The sequence below is a fragment of the Choristoneura fumiferana genome, chromosome 26 (genome assembly GCF_025370935.1).
Source record: "Choristoneura fumiferana chromosome 26, NRCan_CFum_1, whole genome shotgun sequence".
Taxonomy (NCBI): Eukaryota; Metazoa; Arthropoda; class Insecta; order Lepidoptera; family Tortricidae; genus Choristoneura; species Choristoneura fumiferana.
This window is the reverse complement of record NC_133497.1, coordinates 5,042,377-5,066,639: the sequence shown is the minus strand read 5'-3', so window position 1 is coordinate 5,066,639 and position 24,263 is coordinate 5,042,377. Positions and strand designations below refer to the sequence as shown.

At 38.0% G+C, this 24,263-nt stretch overlaps 1 protein-coding gene and 1 long non-coding RNA gene across 2 annotated transcripts in view; both read right to left on the bottom strand.

The window, feature by feature from the left end:
- LOC141442608 (cilia- and flagella-associated protein 91-like) overlaps nucleotides 1-24,263 on the bottom strand; it is a gene marked incomplete in the record, with an annotated part of 185,848 nt that overhangs the window by 11,953 nt on the left and 149,632 nt on the right.
- Nucleotides 4,723-5,988, bottom strand: LOC141442614 (uncharacterized). The gene is made up of 2 exons (XR_012452953.1): nucleotides 5,445-5,988; nucleotides 4,723-4,941 (listed from the first exon to the last, which is right to left on the bottom strand). It is a non-coding gene; the product is annotated as an uncharacterized lncRNA (long non-coding RNA).

Sequence of the window (24,263 nt, the reverse complement as noted above, 5' to 3'; positions counted from 1 at the left end):
ATATTTGGAACGTTGTAATGTTTAAAAAAAATAATCCGTGACTTTACTGATAAACTGGCTACCGTTGTCTAAAAATATGGTCTGAGGTGTTCCATGCACGAGGAAAACTGAATCCTCTAGATATTTACACACGGCAGTGGAAGTAGCAGCTCGCAAAGGTGTAATTAAACAAAATTTGGAAAAACAGCAAGTTACGACTAGAATGTAGCTGTTTTGCTTTCTAGTTACTGGTAAGGGACCCATGAGGTCAATTGAAATTGTTTGAAATGGGCGGCTACAATGCTTAGGGCGTCCCATTTCACCTAAGACTTGGTGGTTTTGTGCTTTGTAAGAAAGACATTTGGAACATGAACCAACGAAATTTACGACGTCTTGGTGCATGCCTGGCCAGAAGTATCTCAACGCGAGACGACGATACGTTTTAAAAACGCCAAGATGTCCGGCTGTAGGCTCGGCGTGATTCTCGCTGATCACCCGGTCACGTAGCTCACACGGAACAACCTCTTTCCAAGAAAATTCTGAAGTTAAGTCAGTCAAGTCGTGTTTGTTCTTTGTTAGTTTGTAAAGAGAGTTGTTTTTTATTAAAAAATTTGGAAAATTTTGGGGTTTGTCAGACAAGAATTGTAAATATTTTTATACCACAGATCAGTAGTTTTTGAGAAGTAGTTTGAAGTACTTATCGCACTAACTGGAACCGCTCTTGAAAGGGCATCTGGGATGACATTGTCAACTCCGCGGCGATGTTTCAGTTCGAAATGAAACGCGGACAATCTCACACCCCAGCGAGCCAGTCTACCGGTCGGGTTATTTAGAGACAGGAACCATTTTAGCGCACTATGATCTGTATAGACAGTGAAAGGCTTTCCGTTCTCTAAATAACACCGCCAATGCTCCAAAGCTATGACAACTGCCAACGTTTCACGCTCTGTGATGCTGTAATTCTTCTCTGCTGCTGACAACGACTTGCTCATGTAAGCTATTGGGTGCTCCTTACCGCCTACGATCTGGGTGAGCATAGCACCCACACCGTAGTTACTGGCATCGGTGTGCACCTCGAATGGCTTGTCGTAATCAGGGCAGGAAAGAACAGGAGCAGAAACCAAGCATTCTTTAAGTTTCTGGAATGCAGCATCGGCCTCCGAAGACCAGACAAACGGTGGTCCACCTTTTTTATTCGAAGTCAACTTATTAAGAGGGCCTGCTATAGTGCTGAAGTTGGGGACGAAACGACGATACCATGTAGCGGTCCCGAGAAAGCGCTTGATATCTTTGCGACAAGTAGGTGTCGGGTAATCAAGAATTGCTTGCACTTTTTCTGGATCGGTACGAAGTCCACAACTGTCAACAACATAGCCCAAGTACTTAAGCTGACTTCGAAAAAATTGGCATTTTTCTAGGTTGATAGTGAGGTTGGCCTGCTTTAATTTCTCCATCACGCGGAGTAAAAGGGAGACGTGGGAATTGAAGTCGTTCGAGACGATAATAATGTCATCGAGATACGCGAAGACTTTGAGATCGAATTCCCTAAAAAGCAGGTCAACCAATCTCTGTTGAGTTGCAGGTGCGTTGGTAAGTCCGAACGCGGTACGCTTAAAACGAAACGTGCCCCGTCCTGGAACGTAGAACGCCGTCTTGTCTCGATCTTCGGAAGCTATGGGAATTTGCCAAAACGCCTTGGACAAATCTATGCTAGAGAGGTAGCGAGCATCACGAAGGTTGTCCAAAATTTCGGACACGTAGGGCAAACTGTAGGCGTCGCGTTTTGTTACGGAGTTTAGCTTCCGGCTATCGAGGCAAAAACGAGGTTGACCATTTTTCTTGGTAACAATTAGTACCGGCGACGACCAAGCGCTTTCACATGGCTCGATTACGTCGAGACCTAGCATCTCGTCCACCTGTTCGACAAGAATGCGCTGTTTTTCAGGGGACATACGATAATAGCGTTGTCGAATAGGTAGGGCGTCTCCAGTATCAATTCGGTGCGTGATCAACTTAGTTTCACCTAAACCCTTGGATTCGGCAGAGATATCACGAAATTTAGCAATTATGTTATCTGCTAGTGATCTTTCTGAGATATTTAAATGGTCATAAGCCTGTATAAAAGAGGAGCGGTCTATAACAAGACTAGCGTTAGAAACGCTCATATTAGAATAAGTAATACCAGTAAGGTGATTGGGAAAAATATTAAATTTGTGCCAAAAGTCGATACCTAATACGAGATCTATGTCAATATCCGGCACAACAAAAGCTTTAATGACATGAAACGTGTCTTCAAATTTTACAGGCAGATTCATATAGCCAATGCTTGTCATTAATTGTCCTCCAGCAGCTGTGACTGTGATAGGCTGTTCTTTTTGAACTGCTAGGCCATGTTGTTCTAGGCTGCGATGCATATTATTGCCTACGATAGTGACGGCTGAGCCAGAATCAAGAAGACCTAACAGCGATATATTGTAAATTTTAATAGATGCATAAGGCCGAGGATCGTTTAAAGTTTGTTTCTGCAGAATTGTATTGATTTTATAGGAATTAAAATAAAATTTTATAGTTTGCAGCCATTTAGCCCAATCTTCGCTATCGAACTTACTATGATTTTCACAATTCTGCAGGTCTACTAGTTTTTTGATGGACCTGGGTTATTTTTATTACAATTGGGGCATTGTGGAGTTTTGACACCTTCGTGACCACAGACGAAACAAAATATTTTGTCCTTGTTAGCCTTACACTGACGTAAATTATGGGTGCTGTCACGACATCGAGGACAAAATAATGGTTTAGGACCGGGGGTGTGCATTGCATGTACATATTTACTATTATTACTGGTTTTATTAGCATTAAAGTTGTTGTTAGGATAAGATTTATTTTTATTGTAATTGTTACTGTATGAATTTTGTGTAAAATTTTGATTAGGGCTACTAGTTTTATTTGCATTGTTGCTGTTGTTAGGATAAGATCTATTTTTATTGTAATCATTATTATAGAAATTATTACCATAATTGAGATTTGAAATGTTTGACTTATGTGATGAATGACCACTGTATGCAAATTCTGGCGCCATGGTATCAGATGTTCTTTTAGGAGGTTCACGAAAACCAGCAAGACGTGCCTGAATGTTCTCGTAGTTACGGCATAAGGATCTCAAGGTGTCAATATCAGGAATATCTGTGGCTGAAGCTAAAGTGCTCGCGTAGCATGGCCTAATGTTATGTAGCAATATTTCTAATTTATCCTTGCTAGGTAACGTCTCTGATAGACGCGCGAACAACCCAGACATTATCGACAAATAAATGGTTATATTTTCTGATTCACCCTGAGTTCTGGCACGTATCTCCGAGAGCAGCCGATAGTCATAACCTGCTTGATCAAAGTCTTTCCTAAGACGCGCAACCAATGAATCCCAATCCAACACCTGATCTTGGTCTTGGATACCACGGTACCAATGCAACGCGTCACCAGTAAAGATCTCTGTAGCAAATGAAAGCAGCTTAGATGAAGAGATATTCCTGGCTTTGCTAAATTCATTAATGCGCTGAATAAAAGAGCGCACGCACGACTTTCCGTCAAACCTAATTCTGGTGAGCTCACCAACTACGCCACGGTCGCAAGACACATTAATATTTAAAGGCGGCACAGCTGACTGCTGCTCAGTTGAATTAGTATCAACAGGAGCAATTAGCCTATCAACGACAGTGGTGTCCTTAACGGAATTAAAACGGTCGTACAGTGTTTGAAACTCCTTTACACAGGTTTCATGTGCATTATGCGTCTTGGCATCAATAATCAGCCGATTAAGTCGGTGATAAAGGTGATGTAAATAATTCTGAACGCGCAGTAATGCATTTCTGTCCAAAGGAGAGTCAAGAAAAGATTTGACTTTAGCGAGTACGTCAGTAATGCCCCTTAAGTCATCATTTACATCAAGGGAACTTTCCAATATGTCCTCGGAAGGAAATAGAGGGCCTAATTTGGCAATTTGCTTCCGTAAGTCCTGGACAGTAGCAGCAGGAGTACTGCCCCTAATTTGCACTTCATACTCCAACTCTGATTTTTGCAACGATAAAAATTTGACTGGATGTGCCATACTAATTTACTAATAATTGAAGTAATAATAATAATATTTCGCGAATAATTAATTAAACAATTGAATGCACCGCAATGAAGAAAGTGTTGAACAAGATTAACTAATCTACTCCGTTCTGTTACAAAGCAGACTACAAATAACGTTATGGTTGATGAAATAAAGCAAAATAAAAATAAAAACAACAATCACCAAAACAAAAAAAAACAAGCGTTAAAACAATTGCAACTTATGTGTAACACTTTATAAGATTAGTTCACAATTAATAAATATTAAATAAACTTAACACTTTTGTACGCGATTGTAACTCGAGTAACCGGTTTTGTGCTTAAGTCGCAGTTAGCACGTACAGAGTGTTTATATTTTAAATGTTTACGATTACAATTAATAAAATTTTGACACAATATTTCTGAGAATATTTTATGGGAAAAAAAATATTATAAAAAAAAATACAAGCGTACACTTAAGTTGCAGGCAACCAAAAATAAAAAGAAAAATAACGTTTCACACAAAAATAAAACAACACAAAACACACAACTACTTCTACGGAGCAAAACCAGACCTTACTAAAACCACGTTTGAGGCGCCAGTGTGACGTTCGGGCCCAGGACGTGGTTTATGTTTATAAATAAAAACAACCGAAGTCAACAACAAGTAAAGAAAATATTTATTAATAAAATAAGGTCGTGGGAGTCTATGCCCGACTGGTTTTGCCGCCGTAGATCGGTACTCCCCTGAGTGGTGGTGAAGGCAGCGGTCGGTGGAGTGTGCTGATGTGGTACGGCTCGGGGAGCAGCAGGTGAAGCGTGTTTTCGCAGATAAGCGACGAACCCGGAATTTGTTTGTACCCGTAAAGTAGCACCCTGTGGATGAACGTCCACCGGTTAAAATCTATGTGAGCTCCTCCGCTGATAGTGAACCTCCTGATGATATGTGCCTAACAATGAGAAGCCGAAAGCAGTTGGTGTTGCGGTGTTCACTATCAGAACGGAGTTACAATGTCCAGGAAAAAGATTAAGCAGAATTACGATTTTATATATTCTTTTTATTAAACAAAAGAGGGTAGGTAAATAAGCTGCTATGCAATAATAAAAATAGAAAGGCTAGCTTATTACGTCCAGAACAGGTTTAAGCACTAACTAGCAGCTACAGCTAAGCGTAGAATGTTCCGTGCACTATAACGGTAACACTTATTTATTTATTAATGCAAATTCCGCTTCTAATTGAAGCGGTGTACAATCACTGTAACAATTTATTTACGGAAGCGGTATCGAATGGAATTAAATAATGTTAAGCACAACCTAGTGTTTAAAATGAGCACTAACTTATAGCTAAGCACTGATTATAATACTTGTTCAACACTTACCCTATTGGGGTGCGAGACGACACTTATATGATTTTACTTCACGAGTAAAATTTACAAATACGTCGGAAGGACGAATAAATTAAATAAAAGATTTAATAAATTTATGCTTGTGACGGCGCGTAAGACGACACGTAGCGGAACTAGTGAACGCAGCCGGCACAGGTTTGTCGCAACAAGGAGATAGCTCGTAAGTGCCCCAGCGCGGGCGCATCGAAATTCATCATTTAGAGTAACAAAAGGCGCGCTTTAGCCAATCAGCGCGTCTGTCTGGATCACGCCACTAAGTGGTTTATATTCGCGTAGACAAGTGTTAACGTTGTGTCGATTTAGTTAATATTGTTAAGTGTTGTTATTTTATAATTCTAGTTAGATTTATTTAAGTTAAGTTATTTAAGTTTTAATATGTATAATAGTATTTTATTTAGTTCTAAGTTTTTGGTTTAGATTATAAGTGTTTTATTATTATTATTTATTGTTAATAAACAATAAAATACAACGTTCTTTTACCCTTTTGTAGTAATAAGAGTAATGAATGTAAGTGCAACGTTACAGTATGTAGATAAAATGTTGTATGCAACTGTACGTAATTAGGCCTTAAACACTCATGTGACCCTTTTATGAAACCACAATCGTGTTATAAGGACCTCTATTACGATACAGTTGCATAAATAGCTATATTAGAAGAATATCTTTCATGAAATACAAAGCAATCATCTATTATAAATGCAGTCACTAAAATCTTTGATTAGGCACGTGTTTAATTACTTCACCAAGTTTCCGGGCAATATTCCACATTTGGGCAATATTAGGTACCTACATCGATTTATACAACATTCATTCACTGTTTGCCTCTTGCTCCGTACCTTTACTCGGTGCTCGTGGGATGATCCAGATTAAAACCGTGAGTTTTAGGATAAATGAAAACGTCAAGATAACTATTGTCTAAGCTTTCTCATTCTGTGAAGAGGCTTGTGTGCAGCAGTCGGGCGTAGCTGGCCAAGATGAGGACATTGAGTTATTTGGTTTTGTCCATAGTTAGCCGTTTCTTGTTATCTTACTGTAGATACTACCTATAGTAAATTAGGCAATAAATTCATAGAAGCTCTAAATTATGTATGACGTTTGTTAGAAACAACGAAAATTGGTAACCCTAAGAATAGCTTTTTGTAGCAACTTTACTACAAGGGTTTTGTAACTATCGACGACGCTGGCCAACTATGCAGTTGGAGGAGATTTCCGTTTGGGTGTTCTGCGTCGTTTTTGCTCCACGAGTAGTTTCCCGGGCTTCTGTGTCGCGGTACTCTCCACGCACATGCTCCTCAAATAAGTGTTTTTTTTAGAGGAAAGCTTTTTAAACATCCACGTAAAATAATTTCATTAAAAACAGGACAACAAACAGTAAAACATAAAATAAAGACAGGTTATTATGAATACAGTCACTAAAATCTTTATCTAAGCACCTGTTTAATGTCTTGCTTCACCAAGTTTCCGGGCAATATTCCACTAGGTATTTGGGCAATAGTACATTGATTTATACAACATTCATTCACTGTTTGCCTCTTTATTCTGCGGTGTAAAACCCCTGCCCTCTTGCACCTTTGCTCCAGATTAAAACCGTGTCTTTTAGGATGAATGAAAACGTCAAGAGAACTATCGTCTAAACTTTCTCATTCTGTGAAGAGGCTTGTGTGCAGCAGTCGGGCGTAGCTGGCCAAGATGATTGAGTTATTTCATACTCGTAGTTAGCCGTTTCTTAGTTAAATAAGGCAATAAATTCTTAAAAGTTCTCATTTGCTTACAAGACAAGTAATTGACGTTTGTTAATTGAACCAGCGAGAATTGGCAGCCCTGAGAAGGGCTGTTTGCAGATCTAAAAATAGCTTTTTAAACGCTTTTATTGTAAAGCCACGCCGACAATAACATGATCCACCGTTGGCCGCGAGCCAAGCAGCCAAGGTGGATGTTCTGCGCCGTTCTGTTTTTTCAGCTAATTTTCTCTGTTTCCTTGGCCACAGGTTGTGCTTTTTAAACGCCAAATGTTCCTCCTTCTCGTGTTCTGTCTTGGCGGAGCATTTCTTGAACAATTGTCCGCACACGTGACATAAAAATGGCCACGACACTTCTATGTCCAGCGAGTTGATAGCCAACGGACAGGTATTTGGCTGTAACCCATCGGAAACTGTGTGGAAAACTGAAAAATAAATAATCATAGGGACTTCTTTTTGTTGAACAACGCGAAATTAAAGTCGAAGAAGTCGAAAAACGATAACTTACCGTTGTCTGAGGTTAGGTAGGTATGTACCTATGCCCGTGCCGTGACATGAAATTTACTGTTCTCGAATACTTGAACAATTTTTGAAGAGCATTTTATCAGAAATTAGCAAACCATTTTAGTGTAAGATTCGAATTAAAGAGATTTCCAACCATCTGTTTAATGGATAAATTTCATATCAAATTTAGTCTGTTAAAAAATATATCGTTAGTGGGTTCACTAAAAAAAATCCACTACGGCTTGAGGTGCTCATAAACAAGCTAAGCTAGGTATGACGTTTGCTAGAAACAAAGAAAATTAGCAGCTATAACAAAAAAATGGAACACTAGAAACTGAAAATATCAAGACAAGAAACTAGTCAACGAAAATATCGACGAGTCTGAGTTCTTGAGGTGAGCTAGAATGAAAACATTCTACCAAAAAAATACCGAAAGGAATTAAGGCCTTCTTTGAGAGAATCATTAAACCTATTCCCTACTAAACCCCGTGGTAAAGGAAGACCGCCGTCTACATGGTGGACTAATGTTGAGAGGGACCTGAAAGCCCTGAATATCTCACCAACGACAACCCAGGACAGAGCGTCCTGGCGCTGACGTACAAGGAGGCCCAACCCCAGTTGAAATGGGAGGGGTCAAGAAGAAGTAGATTAGAATTCAAGAGGATTGCCACCCATCTGTTAAATGAATAAATTTTATATCAAATTTGGTCTGTTAAAAATATATAGTGGGTTCGCTAAAAAAAACACTAGAACTTGAGGTGTTCATCAACAAGCTAAGCTAGCTATGACGTTTGTTAGAAACAACGAAAATTGGCAGCCCTTATAAGGGCTTCTTTCAATGAAATGACGTTTACTGTAGTATTGACGAACTGTGCAGTTGGAGCACTATTCTATTTACGCGCTCTCTTCCATTTCCTCTCCATGACCGGTTTTTGGGGTTTCCGCGGCCTCAGATTGTGCCCGTGCCGTGTCGTGTCGCTCGATATCTTTAAATGCTCCTCAAACACGTGAATAACCTTCGTGGACCACTTCTTGAATACCCGACACATGTACGGCATTGGAATGGCCGCAATGAAAGCCTCGGCCGGCACGGGGAACTGAGACAAGAAATACAATTTCAGTACCAGAAACTAAAAATATCAAAACAAGAAACTGAAGTCAACGAAAATATCAACGGGTCTCAGCTCGTGAGATGAGCCAGAATGAAAAATGGACTTACTCGGAACTGAAAGAGCCTGCTGTGACGCCGATGCTGGCATGTTCTTGTAATATGCAATGTAAGGCATATCGCTGACTACTAGACTTTATTCACGAGAGAAGCAAAAGCGTGCAGTGACTGCCGAGGTGAAAACCACAATGACCCTACCTAATCACTAAAATCTTTTGTTAACCACCCGTTTTATGTCTTGCTTCACCAAGTTTCCGGGCAATATTCCACTATTTGGGCAATAGTACATCGATTTATACAACATTCATTCACTGTTTGCCTCTTTATTCTGAGGTGTAAAACCCCTGCCCTCTTGCTCCGCACCTTTGCTCCGTGCTCGTGGGATGATCCAGATTGTAAACGTGGACTTAGCCGGTGCTTGCAGACATCTATAAAAATCCACAGGTAGGTATAAAGATTGTACCAAAAAAAAACTTAGAAGAATAGGGAATATTACTGCAATATTCTGCCGTTAGAGTGCAGCACTAGCACAAAACCGTAAATCGTTTTTTGATGTCCGTAAGGATGCCATACTATTATCATACTTATATTTCAATTTAAAAAAAATTGATACGTTACTGCGGATTTAAATATCATGTTATTTTCTTACTAATTTACTAAACATTCATGATTTCTATAGGTAGGTACTTACTCTTTGGTATAATGTTTAAATATACTTAAAGAGAACTGACGTCATGGTGGTTTGCGCAGTGTCGCCGCCTGCGCAGAGCTTTGCCTAATATGCCTAACTACTAATACTAACAGAATTGTTAATCTACAAATTAAGTACGTCATGAAATCTGTTAAAACAAGGAAAAATTGCAGTTATAAAAAGTTTATTCTTATTTGAACTTTTCCATACATATACCTAAAGTTTGTATTAAAGTACCTATGTAACTCTGCCGGCTGTTCAGGGGGCTCTAAGGGGGTAATCTGTGCTTTCTTTCTAGTAAAATAATTCTCAAAAGCGTCGGCACATTCCTTTTATCGCAGTTCCAGCTAGGTTTAACTACTCTTATTTGCATTAGGTACAATAGTTCGTTAGATTTCCGATTCTCGGTAGCAGTTGTGTTCTACTCTCAAACTCCCGCGTAGGTTGCAACTGACGATAAGACAATCATGTTGCTTCCAACATTTTATTATTAGCGATCCTAATCCCTGGATATAATAACCATGCAATAAACGTATTTTTTACTGAACACCACGGAGCAGAACAATGTCTTTACAAAAATGACAAATAGCAGGAGACAATAGGCTTCACTTAATAACATTAGCAAACTTGCTACCATAAACCTTCGGCTTATCCTAAAAGTAGGTAAGCACCCTCTAGAAATGTTAGTCTATTGTTTCCATTGTTTTTAACTTATAGAAATGGCTTACCAATCCTTTACCTAACAGGATTGTATTTTACTGTTGGTAAGTACCTACATACCTAATGGCTCATAATTTATGATTCATAAATAAGTTTCGTCTTTTGCTAATGTCTACCTACCAAACCAAACCAACAAACATAACATAATGACCAAGAACAGAAATATCTAAACTAGATTAGAGTAGTAAAAAAATAGATTACATTTAGATTAGATTTAAAACCTTCTGAAAAATACATTATAAACACATGTCAGGTATATATTATAACATACTAGCTGTTGCTTCGTCCGTGTAGAATTATGAAAAACAGTTTAAGTAGGTACTATTCTCAGACCTACCAAATATTCACAAAAAAATCATAAAAATCGGTCAAACCGTTTCGGAACGAGAAAACGAGTCTGGTCACAAACATTGTGACACGAGATTTTTACCTATATATTAGAGATTATAATTATGATATACTTACCTATTCACAAAAGGATGGTCAAATTGTACCTACCCATACAAAAAATATCGTTACTTTCGTTACTAGGTAATTTGAAAAAATCTCGTATCTCAAATCAATACGTTAACAAAAGTGTGGCCCTTGAAATAATGTTCATTATATAGGTAAATCATAAAGTTCACTCAGAAAAATTGTCGAATTTAAGATACTTACGAGCTTTTATAAAAGTAGTACCTAGATGGGTATTTTTTTTAAAAGTGTATATGGGAAAATTTAAATGTCCCAGAGGTTCAAAGATTTTTGTTACACTTTCTAGTAATTATTTGGGAATATGGTTGATATTCAATTCTAGAAGTGTTAGGCATTCGAAATATATTTTTAAAACGACTAATAGGTAAGTATATTCTCATTTGATAGAAGTGCAAAATTCTTGATGTTAGGTTTTTAGGATTCCGGAGCCAAAATGGCAAAAACGGAACCCTTATAGTTTCGCCATGTCTGTCTGTCTGTCTGTCCGTCCGCGGCTTTGCTCAGGGACTATCAATGCTAGAAAGCTGTAATTTTGCACGAATATATATGTAAACTATGCCGACAAAATGGTACAATCAAAAATTCAAAAAAAATTTTTTTAGGGTACCTCCCATAGACGTAAAGTGGGGGTGATTTTATTTTTCTTATCCAACCCTATAGTGTGGGGTATCGTTGGATAGGTCTTTTAAAACCATTAGGGGGTTGCTAAAACGATTTTTCGATTCAGTGATTTGTTTGCGAAATATTCAACTTTAAAGTGCAAATTTTCATTAAAATCGAGCGTCCCCCCCCCCCCTAAAATCTAAACCGGTGGGTAGAAAAATTTGAAAAAAATCAGGATGGTAGTAAGTATATCAAACTTTCAAGGAAAACTATAACGGCTAAGTTTGCTTGAGAATTATTAGTACTTTATGAGTAAATATCAGCCTAAGGTATAAAATATACCTAAACTTGGAAGATTCCGTATAAAATACGAAATCCTTAGAAAAATATTACTTAATTTTTTCGTAATGGCTACGGAACCCTATTTCGGGCTTGTCCGACACGCTCTTGGCCGGTTTTTTTATGACAGCCAGGATAACTGCCACTAGAAAAGTAGGTTGGATGCCATTAAATGTTGCTAAGTAAGGTACCTATGCCAATACATTTTGACCAAAACATAAATGACATCTTAAAAAAATCCCAGGTGATTATTTTAATAGTGGCATATTTGCTGGTCTATGTTTCGTTTAAGTCTTATTTTCTTAAGTTTTTTTTTCTATATTGTACCGTTTTTTGCCCAAATAAACATTAAACATTAAACATAATAATAATTTATCAAATGATTAGTTGGGAAATGATATCAGTGCGAAACGTTGAGTCGGGAAATAACATTTTATTTTTATTTTTTTTTTTTTTTATTTGACTGGATGGCAAACGAGGCAAGTGGGTCTCCTGATGGTAAGAGATCACCACCGCCCATAAACATCTGCAACACCAGAGGCCTAAGATGGATACCTCAAGTGCAGTAATTTCACCGGCTGTCTTACTCTCCACGCCGAAACATAACAGTGCAAGCACTGCTGTTTCACGGCAGGATTAGCGAGCAAGATGGTGGTAGCAATCCGGGCGGACCTTGCACAAGGTCCTACCATCTGCAAAAAAAATCCCGCCTGAAATTTCGCCCTAAAAATCATCATTTCGAATAAAAATATGGGATGAATTGTTTGGGAGCTAATAATTTGCTAAATAATTTATACAATAATATAAAATAATTAATTAATTAATTTATTGTAGTTATTTATAAAAATATAAATGACTTAGCTAGTGCTAGGTTGACTTGTGCCAGCTATATTTTTTATTCTGAAGATATTGTTTAAGCATCTCTTCTTGCTTAGGCTTCTTCAAAAACTTTCTTGGCAGTTCATATTGTAATTAATCTTTACAATTAACCCTGCCTTTACCATGTCCACTGACAAGCAGTTTCGCTCGTCTATCCACAAATTTCCCATTAAAGAAAAGACGCATCCTACAAAAGCATTGCTTAGAGGGATTGAAAAAAAATACCAATAATTTTTGGCGGTTCGGCGAAGGTTGTGGTGACTTTAAATAACTAAACCCATCGTAAATCAACAGGCAATTTTGAATCATCGCCGTGATGGTCGGCTGTCTTTCTTGCTGTCACCGTCACCCGGTCTCACCCGGAGATATCGATGTTAAACCCGTAGCCCGGACATGCACCATGCAAGCCCGTACACTCCGGGTCAAAACCGAAGAGGTGGCAGCCCTACTACCAATCGCCCGGTCAGGCGGGTCATTCTGCCTGGTATATTGACGCGTTTAAACGAATTAATATTCTCGCGTGTAAACATGATAATAATCATAAACGAACCTACTGCGAATAATGCGTCAATATTTCAATTGATCACTGCAAGAGTCCCTAGGCCTTAATCCTGCCTGCCATCGTGCGCAGGCGCAGAGCTCGCTTCTAAATTATGATTGTCGAATTTTCCCACAAGATGATGCCGTACGACAAGAGTGAATGAAAATGAGCGTGATAAATTTTGATTAACGCATTCACTGCCACTGACGCATATACGCGTTTTCGGAACTTCGCCCAGTGCCGCTGTCGTAATTATTCATACATTTTGAACGCACATGTGCGTCGGTGGCACCTGTGGAAGTCAGGTGGCAGTGAATGCGTTAAGGCTTTCCGGCAAATACGAGGCCTAAGCATTCGTATGGCAAGGACTTGCATGATATCGAACACGTTGATAATTCTGAGAAAATGGTAGCTAAGTGCAACGTTTGCAATGAAATTATTAGGTTATATCCTTAACTGGTAATATCGGACGATCGTATAGCCAGGTGAGAGAACCTGGCTGCGAAGCTGAGGTCCCAGGTTCGATGCACGGCCGGAGCAGATATTTGTATGAATTATACGAATGTTTGTTCTCGGGTATTGGACTTTTAATATGTATTTATGTATGTATTTATATATAAGTATGTTTTATCCGTTGCCTAGCACTCACAGTACAAGTTTTGCTTAGTTTGGGACTAGGTTAATTATTGGTGTCAAATTGTCCCATGATATTATTTATTTATTAATATTATTATGTTTCAATTGATACCTACCCATAGTTGCAATTTGATATGAATTCAAATAAATACCTTCTGACAATTCAAGATGACACTGTGGCGATTATTCTATCGAATCAATTCGTTAATTGATTAACAGGTCTATTAAAAATTAATCAATTAATTCCCGACATTAACAGCTTAGTTGCTTACCTGTCCTCTCCCAGAGGCACAAATTTGTGCCCAAATTCCTTTGATCCTGTTATCCTGGGAGATGACAGATTAAAACAACCAATAGTATTCAAGCTAAGGGTACTACTACCAATACCGTGTCTATTCTAGAGAAGTTTCAATGACGTAATTTGACGTTTTAAAATGGCCGCTACACGGCGTCGCTGTTATTGGAGGAAACAGTTTGAGGGGCGGTCGGTTCGCCGGGAAAGATAAATGAAATGCTCATGCTACTTCCTGTTACTTATTCTGTGCGCCGAGCTGTCATTGGTTGCGATGACTCATGTCAAGGTCTCTGGCACAGACATAGAGAATTAATTTTACTGAAGTATTTTCGTAGGTACAGGAATACTTATGTAAATCGCGTGACAATACAATAATCTAGTAGTGACATCCTGGTAGGTAGTCCGACCAGGATCGTCTCCGCAGGACGGAACTCTTCAACGGTTATTAAGAGTTGAAATTTGGTATGCAAATATAGTTTGGGTGACAATGCAAGTACAGTCAAGAGTAAACAAAAAGTAGAGTCAGCCAAAAAAGCTTTTATTAAAAATTTAATTTTTATGGTTAGGTTATTATTGAAAAAAGTTTTTAATAAAACAGTTAGGTACCTACATATGATACTAAATAAAGTTAATAAAAGAGTGTAAATAAATGATAATATGTCTGTCGGCGGCCGATCGTAAAATCCGCCAGATCACGAAATTCCTAGGCATATCGTGAAATGCCGCCATTTCATGAATTGGCTAAGGGACATCCGCCATATCGTTCATAACTCACCGTTTAGCGATTTACCTAGTGACGTTTAGGCAGATCATGAATTCCTAGGCATATCATGAAGCCCCGCCATTTCATGATTTGGCTAGTTTAGGCAGATCATGAAATTCCTAGGCATATCATGAAACGCCGCCATATCGGTTCTGGCACTTCGCCGGCCGCTGCCGCGGCACGCTCGCTTCGCTCGCTCGGCTCGTGCGTCGTGATCACAATTAATACTAACCACTCCTCGCTTCGCTCGTCGTACCTAAATTTTTTTATATAAATAAATAACAACTAGTGAATACTTTATTTACCAACAAATTCTAACCTCTAAAAATACGGACGTCCATGGTTTTTTCACATTGTGCACAGAATCCGTTTGATTTACATAAAAAGAACGGAGCTGATGTTCAAAAGCTTCTTTTGCACTTCTATTTTGAATTCAATCACTATTTTCGGTTTAAAGATCATTTTGTTGCGACGCCGACATTTTTCACGCGCTAAACAAACACGGGCGGTCAGCTGGTCACGGCCGCCATTGCATACGCAGCGCCACCAGTGGCCAAATAAGAAACTATTTTACGATGTGCCCGGTATAGAGCTAGGAATATCGAAGAATGCGTTGCTCTAATCGATCTGCCGTATTATTTCTCAGGCACATCGTGATATGCCTGGCCAACGTTTAGGCATATCATGAAATGGCGGCGTTTCACGATATGCCTAGGAATTTCGGGATCTGGCGGATTTTACGATCGGCCGCCGATATGTCCTTGCTAATTGTTTTATATTTGCTGTGACTTATTTTTCAAAAGTGTTTATCAATAAAAAAGACGCGTCAAGATCGCTTTACCTTCTTTCTAATGCTAAAAAAACGAAGTAGGTATATGGATATTTAGATACATGAATTGAAATTCAAATTCAAAATTTAAATTCAAAATTCAAATTCAAATTATTTATTCAGTACCTAAATAAGCCGCAATGGGCACTTTTACACGTCATTTTTTAAACTACCAGCGCTTTCGGAAAGACCATCATTGCCAAGAAAAATGCGCCGCAAGAAACTTGGCAAATAGTTATTTGTGCAACAAGAGAGCAAAGTTGTTTTTTGTTGCGAGTGTTGATTTTGAATCCCGAGTAAGCGAAGGATTCTATAATTGAATCACGAGCGTTAGCGAGTGATTCTAGGTTAGAATCCTGAGATCAGCAAGGGATTGAAATACACGAGATGCAAAAAACTTGGTCTCGTGTGACACATACAATTTTTCACCTCAGCAGCGAGAACATAATTTAAATGTAACATATGAATAAAACCACATATACCTACCTGTTTACAAAACAAGCACATTTTTTAAAATAGAATCCGATTATTATCAAATATAATAATTACATTTAAACCATAAAAAGAGTCCAGTAGCTACAATACAAATCGCATACTCATAACATGCAATCTTAACTTCTTGTACTAATGTCACACTTATTTTTTTAATACTGCAAAAAGCCTCATCTCGGGGTAATTGAAAAGGTTGAACAATTAAACCTTTAAATATGATTTTTATTAAGATTTCTATTACATAAACATAAATAGATTTGTTAAAAAATCATTCAATTTAACACATAATGATTATAAATACTGTAGAGGCAGTATATGGAATTCTTTTATAAAAAAAAACAAGAGAAGCGGCTTTCGTGCAACGAGGTTGCATACTTTATTAAAAGATCGGGAAAATTTACATTTTGGAAATATTTCGATATATTTTTAATACCAAAAATTTAATTTAAGTTTGTAATCGACAAATTTGATCCTATCTCTTGCTTTTTTCGAGTTGAAGTGAAATGACAGATCAAAGTAAAGTTCAAATATTTGGAATTCAGTGAGTAGACCCAACACTGTACTCAGCATTTAAAAAAAAATAATTAAAAGTTACTTTGTCTCACGGAGTGAGCAAAATGCGATTTTGCTCACTGATATCTCATAGCAAAACCTGCCTGTTTGAGGTGCTGAGGTGAAAAGTCATTTTTTCATAATAATATAATTACAAATAAAACTTAAAAACTATATTATACAATTAAAGAAAAAAAAATACAAAAAATAATAATAATAAAAATACAAATACAAATTGTTACAAATATTGTTTGAGACAAGTAATTAAAATTAAATAATGTCCAATTAATAAAGTGTACGTACCTACCTATTTGTTTCCGCCACTTTCACGTATTTATATTTGTATTAAGGTTTCTATATCTACCTACCTTAATGGTTGTCTGGAAGGAAAAGATCGCTTCTAAGCGATAAGGTGGCCTATTGTCTACCCTGTAGGTATTTTGTATTCTTAGGTTGATTTATTGTAGGTACTGATTTGTGGTGTTGAGTAAAGAGCATGTCTATTGTGGGTACCTTGTATTGTGCAAAATCAATAATTAATTTCGCATTTGGTGTTACTAAAGCCTCGTTAAAATAGATGTTAGAAAAAATAGGCAGGTTGGTTCAATGGCATTCTTAAAGTAGGTAGGTACTCTACAACTTAATTAAAATTAAAACTGAATCAGCAACTTAAAGTACCTACATTAACATAGCACGATAAATCGGGTATATACAGGTACGTTATACCTCTATGTAACTCGAATACCATACCTCACAACAAAATACAGAGAATTATAGGTTAGGAAAACCACAAGTTTTTGAAATTTAGATGCACATTAGGTTTAGATAGGTACTAATTTCATAAATGAACCTTAAGTTAATTTATGCACTCAATATTCAAATAACCTACTTTTACTTTTTTTTATTAAAAATGGCAATGGGTTTTTTTTTTCGACTCCTCACAAACGCTTGCGCAGCGGTGAGCCGATGGTCTGCGATTGAATAAGTGACAGTCTTTGTCTTTCCCGCACCGGACAGTACTAAGTACCGACGTGGAAAAACCGACCCTGGCCCTATACCACGAAGTGCATAACTCGAACTTCGTATGTTGCCGTCCCGCTGACGTTTATGTCATTTATACGCAAGTGAAAGGGACGGTGCGATCGATACGAACTTCGATTTGCGAGTTTCGTAGTAGCCCCGCTGTTTTTCACATTTCACGCACATTGAAACTGTCACTAAATATCAGACGTATTCAATTGTACCGCCATGATCAATCCTGACCTCATATATGTACCTAACCGACCAGATAATTACCGATATTTCAATACCGACCCTAAGCTGTTTTTCGTGTAGACCGAAGATTAATAAATCTAATAAAAAACCGGGCAAGTGCGAGTCGGACTCGCGCACCGAGGGTTCCGTACACATTTATAGGTATCTAAGTAAACGGGAATCGTCACAGGATAAATAATAGAACTAGTGTACATCGTGCGTGTCTTGTTTGTCAATGTCGTGTTTTTTTTTTTCAATGAACCATTTGTACTTTATTATAATGAACCTTCGGCCGTTTTTTTAGTTTTATTTGTTAGTTTATAATACGCGAGGTATACTATACGGTAGACGACAGGCTAGCAACCTGTCACTATTGTACTTATTCCGTTTTTGTCAAACTTAAAACCTAAAAATTGCTAAAAGTGGCTCCGAAGCGGTAACGTTTCGTGTGCTCTGTCTACCTACCCCATTTGGGAATACAGGCGTGATGTTAATACCTACGCGAGGGCTCACGAGGTTAAAAGTGCTTGTTATATTATAGCCTAAATTGAACAAAGATACTTTGACTTTCACTTTGAAATAAAATGTTTAACGCATTCACTGCCACCTGATTTCCACAGGTGCCACCGACGCACATGTGCGTTCAAAATTTATCAATAATTATGACAGCGGCACTGGGCGAAGTTCCAAAAACGCATATGTGCGTTAAGACAAGTAAATTATAATCAAGGTATGTGATCAACAATGTTCACGAATCTTTTTATTGTAAAACGCTATTAAAAAAATATTAACTATTCATTAGTTATGGAAACCAAAATAATGTAAATTACCGGACGTATATGTTTTTCAAGTATTTTTTCAATAATTACATGTCAAAATAGCTTAACTTCTTTCTAGTGCAAAAATAAATAAGGTTTTGTTAAAAAAAAAAACATTTTTAATAAAAGCTTTTTTTTGCTGACTGTACTTTTTGTTGACTGTACTTGTATTATCACCCAAACTACAAGTTTTCTGGCTCGTGCTGAGGCACCGACCGACTTCAGAATGGTAGAAAATTATTTTCATGGTTTTGTAGTCTGTTCAGTTTTTTGGTATAAATATTTTTTTAATCCAGTCTCTTAAACAAGATGATAGTAGGTACCATCGTTTTAAGGCAGCTCTTCACGTTGTAAAAGTCCCGTTAGATGGCGTTGTAATCAAAACGTCGTATTTTTCGTGGTTTTGTAATTTTCGTAAAATACTAATGCTTGATTTCATTATTTGCGCACACAATATGCCCATAACTAACTATCCTCAGAAAAATCTCGTTGAAATCGCGTGTGTGTAAGCAATCCAACTGTACACATGTTTGTGTGGAAGACGAACCACCTTAACTTTAATTTTTTTTTGTCCAGTGGTCCTCAAGTCCCGAGCCAGCATCGACAACGCGCACTTCATCAAAAACGAGTGGGAGCGGCGCGTGCGCGAGATTCTGGAGGTCAAGCTGGATGCGCACGAGTTCTATGAAGAATGTAAGTCATCTTTATTCTTAGAAGAAGTAGCTCAAGCACTTGTTTGAATTTTTTTCGGGCTGTAGAATTTTTTGACCTTTTTGATTATTTTTTAGACCTCCTATACTTCTACTTGATAACCTGAAAACTGTAACGAAACCTACTACCATGTCAACAAAATGTGCCCACGAAAAATCATACGGAATAAGCGCTCGAATAAATCCCTTTAAATTGCCACACAGTTGCAATATCCTCACCCTACCTGGAAGTCTTTGACCATGGGGCTTTAAACCCAAGGTTCGATTATATGTATTCGCATAACTGAGCTACTCTTGTTTTACAACTTTTAAAAATATGATCACTGTTCATTTATTTCATTGACTGACTAAATGTAATATTCAACCTTGCTCGCTAATCTTATTGTGAAGCAGCAGTGGTTGTACTGTTGTGTTTTGGCGTGGAGAGTAAGACAGCCGGTGAAATTACTGGCACTTGAGGTATCCCATTTTAAGCCTCTAAGTTGGCAACGCATCTGCAATCCCCCTGGTGTTGCAGGTGTCTATGGGCGGTGGTCATCTCTTACCATCAGGAGACCCACATGCTCGTTTGCCATCCAGTCGAATAAAAAAAATGTATGCGATACAATACAAAGGTGACACATTGATAAATGTTTATCTATGAGATGTCAAATAAATGTCAAAAATTATTTAAGCGCCCCCGTACCAAGAGACAGCGATATCACCGCCATATCCGATACACTGATTTAACGATTAAACTTTGAAGATCAATAAATTATCTAAATTCAAGTTATTTGAAATTGTTACAAAACAAAAGTGGCTTAAGTAAGTTATGCGAGTAGAATCGGTTCTGTACCCTTAGTGTAAGTTTTCGGTTATAAACTGGTTTGTAACCGAAAACTTACACTAAGGGTACTAAATTTGAAGCCCCATGGTCTAGAGGCCTCCTGTATTACAGCATAGGTTACACTTGCATTCTGGCGTTGCTATACTCCATCATTTTGGTTTCTGTCATTCAAAACTATATCATTGGATAAATTTAGTTTTCATCAGTCTAGTCTATAGTATCAGTCTGTCAGACCAAGAGGATTACTGCACGATAATTCTGTTTTCATTTTTCAAACAGTTAAATCTATTAACAGTCCCATTGTTCATATATTTTTGATATATGTAACTGTCAAATCGTATCAGAACTACTTCAAAAGGAAAGACCACCAGTTTGATACCAGATAACCAAAAAAATTATCTACCCTAAAACTAAAACGCACTTATATCGCAGAAACTGCTTTCCAATGGCAATACGTATATTTAATAAGCTACCTAAAGACATAACAGTTACCTCGTAGTTAATATAGGTCTAAAATTTAATCAATATGGCTGAATGATAAAGCATTTTATTCGATTAATTTTAATTTTACAATTTATTAATAACCATTTTTTTATTTAATCTTGGTGAATAACATTATTGTTACTTTAGGTAAAAAAACTATTCTATTCTAGAAAATAAGATTTGTTCGCACGACAATGTATCTGCTGATTAGACAAAATAAACCATTTCATTTCATTTTTGACCAGTGATAGACTGAACTGACGCCCCGATGTCTATGAATGAAACACAGCTCGTGTCAGGTAACAGGAAAGCACTAATCCCATTTCCCTGCAGTGGTGGACCGCGCCACGGGCATGATCGAACCCCCTGCCAAGGTCCGAGGAGACTACCGCCACTACATGCGAAGGATCCGGCCCGACGCTCTGGAGCGCTCGGAGCCCTACCCCACTCGCCCCTGTTAGTACCTTAAGGCTTGCCAGCTCACCAAGTTCTTAATTTTAGTAGTTAGCCTTTAACCTGTCCTCTCCCAGAGGCACAAATTTGTGCCCAAATTCCTTTGATCCTGTTATCCTGGGAGATGACAGATTAAAAGCAGTAGCGCGGAGCCGCTTCAGACTTATAAAAATTTCATCCATCATATCAGCCGTAGGCGTAGGACGTCCACTGTTGGACATAGGTCTCCCATAGACCTCCAGTTGCTTCGGTTGGCAGCGGTCTGCATCCACCGTGAACCCGCGGCTTTAACCAGGTCATCCGTCCATCTCGTTAATGGATTTTCTACGCTACGACGAAAAAATTTGTCCACCTAAAAATATGGCCCAGCTTTGCTGACGTCCCACGGCTAAGGCCACATGAAGGGAACGTATTTTAAATATTATGGATTGAAATATTTACTGAAAGAAGACATTCATTTAGAGTTCATGAACAATCTCTTTTTTAATAATCTGAACTGTTTTTTCTTAGGTCCCAAAGAGTTGCCAACTGCTATCCGCGACCGCGCCATAGCGGAGATACAGCGGCTGGACCCGAGTTGCTACTGCGAACCAGACGTCACGCCTGGACACGTCCGGCTGCTGCTGAGTCAGTATATTACCCACTAGCGTTTATCCTCGGCTTCGCACGCGTAAATCTCTTGATGCAGATCTGTATCATACAGTTCTACCCTGGCAATTGGCAGTATCTCATTTTCAGCATAACGCAGAACACCAAAATAGATTAAATTTAATCAGTTCAGTTAAGTGTTTTATCATTTATCAATGAGGGCTAAAATACAGGCGAAATATCGCTAGATGGCGTTAGTATCGTGAGGTTTTTTGACGTTACGGCCTTGCTTGCAATTGGATCATTTAGTTGAGAGAGAGAGAACATTTATTTACACATATTCGATACACATAAATAACATCGAATAGTATAAAGTGGACCCCACTCAGCAGTGTTACGGCAAGCCGCAACGCTGTTTTCATTGGGACCCATTTAAAACTAAAACATACAACACACTATGACGACACGAAACGCAACACGAACGAAGCACTAAACGTAGCATTAAAAAAACACAAGATACTTAACGCCATCTACCGAGATTTCGCTTCTATTTTAGCCCTCATTTCATGCTCAGTCTATTTTAGTTGCCACTATTTAGATTGGTTTTTTGGAAATCTTTTTGTATTTTTTATTTCAATTCCAAATTTTTACTTTTACGATCATCCCGTAAAACCTAAATGAAAATACAAACTGAAATATAGATGCACAGAAGAAAAGAGAAAGCAAGACCAGCACTGGGAATCGAACCCAGGTCCTCGGCATTCCGTGCTGGACAACGGTACAGGTCAGACACGAATTTCCCCTATGCACCACATATCTCACCCTAGTAGCCCTCATCAATCTCAATCAATCTTAATTTGATTGCTTAATAACGATATCTCATGTCCGGGTGAGCGGTTAGTTCCAAATAGTTCCATCCAATGGAGTGCCGAAGTTTCTCGATGAGGGCTACGGTATAGATGTCGCTAGCGTCACTGCTTAAATGGCTAAATAAGAAACAAACAAGCTGATTTATGTGGTGCATAGGGGAAATTCGTGTCTGTACCGTTGTCCAGCAGTGGTGTAGCGGTATAGCACGTGGCACGGAATGCCGAGGACCTGGGTTCGATTCCCAGTGCTGGTCTTATTTTTCTGGTTTTTCTGTGCAACTATATTTCAGTTTGTATTTTCAATTTTGCCACTATTTAACATTTCCAAAAAGCTGTAAACCAAAGGTTATCTCGAAGAGATCGCTCATTCGTGATAAGAGTGCTTGTTGTTTATTTCTACTCGTAATCATATTTTATTTAAATATTATATTTAATACATGATTCAAATCTTTATTCAATGATTTAAATAAAATAATACTAATTAGAAGAAGACAAAGAAAACTTACCTAAGAAACCTTAACTAAATATATATATATGTTACTATAAAAATAAAAATTATAAAATGAAAACCCTGTCCAAAAGATCTGCAGATCTAATATTATATTTTGTATTTATCTATATACATTGTGTGTTCATCGAAAGTCGATAACCGAGAAGTCTTTATGACTATAAAGTGCTATCAGGATTCCAGCCTCTGCTCATTAGGGTCGCATTTGAATCCATATTAATATTATAAATGCGAAAGTTTTGTGTGTTTGTATGTTTGTCCGTCTTTCACGTCGTAACGGAACGACGGATTGACGTGATTTTTGGCACAGAGATAGTTTATAGGCCAGAGAGTGACATAGGCTACTTTTTATCCCAGAAAAATGCACATGTCCCCGAGGGAACAGCGCGCGATAACCGAATTGTACGCGTGTGAAGCCGCAGGCAAAAGCTAGTTGGGCCAATCAACTTTTTTACTGTCACTAATCTGTCCGCGACATTTTTCAACCAATTGCAGATTTTTGTGAGTAAACATGTTTTTTCTGTAATTTAATAGATGGTGTACATGAATACATGCCATCCTACGTAAGTTTAAGCTATTAAACCGTGTAATATCTTGTTGGAAGTACGATTTTTTTGGTAACGCCAGAGACAATTTTGGTAACGCAGGAGACGCCCAAAGTGTCGGTAAAATAGTTGATTGGCCCAGTTACCTATAAGTTTTATAGATTTTTTCTGGTTTAGTGACATCTGTCAATGGTCCTTTTACAAATTCCGCTTTAAGTGTATTTTCTAACACCATATAATTATGACGTACGTGATAACGTGTGACAAAGTAAAAAAAAAGGTACGATGCCCTCAATTCTGTTCTGACGACCAGATGGCCCAGTGGTTAAAAAACCTGACCACGAAGCTTGAGGTCCCGGGTTCGATCCCGGTTGGGGCAGATATTTGTATGAATAATACAAATGTTTGTGCTCGATTCTTGGATGTTTAATATGTATTTAAGTATATATCTATCTATTTTAGTATGTTTATCCGTTGTCTAGTACCCATAACACAAGCTTTGCTTAGGTCAAC